A 640-nucleotide genomic window follows, 5' to 3' on the forward strand; every position below is an offset into this window, starting at 1 on the left:
AAAAAAATTGTTATAGTTGAATTTTAAAATGTTATTTAATGTTTAAACATTAATCAAATAATAATTAAACTTTAACTAAATAATAAATAATAATTAAATTTTTTTTTTATATTTTCCGGTTTGGGTCCGGTTCCGGTTCCAAACCTTAAGGGAACCAGAACCGGAACCGTATAGGTTCCGGTTCTTAACCAGAACCGGAACCGTCCGTACGGTTCCGGTTCCGGTCCGGTTCCAACAGTACACAGTTCGGTTCAAACCGGGTTCGAACCGAACCGTGGTCATCCCTACCATGAAGTGAGTTTCTAGAATATATTGACAAGGATTGGTAACTTAACTCTCATACCACAAAACATGACATGGTCTTGTTCGGTTGCAATTGATGTTGCTAAAACTTAATTTATCCTTGTAATAACAATCCCTGAAGGATTCCTTTTCTAAAGACACAATTTAACTGCCTACAAGTTTTAAAGATTTTTTTGTGTCTGAATCTAATAAGCTATAATCGTGTCCCAAACTTCAGTTATCCAAAAACTCCAGTGCAAACCTCATATAACTTTTGGCCCAGCAGCAAAGTATCACTACACCAAAAAGGTTATTTAGTGGCGGTTAATTTGTTATTTAGAGGCGGTTCAAAACCGCC

This window comes from Ipomoea triloba, chromosome 16 (assembly GCF_003576645.1).
Source record: "Ipomoea triloba cultivar NCNSP0323 chromosome 16, ASM357664v1".
NCBI classification, from domain to species: domain Eukaryota; kingdom Viridiplantae; phylum Streptophyta; class Magnoliopsida; order Solanales; family Convolvulaceae; genus Ipomoea; species Ipomoea triloba.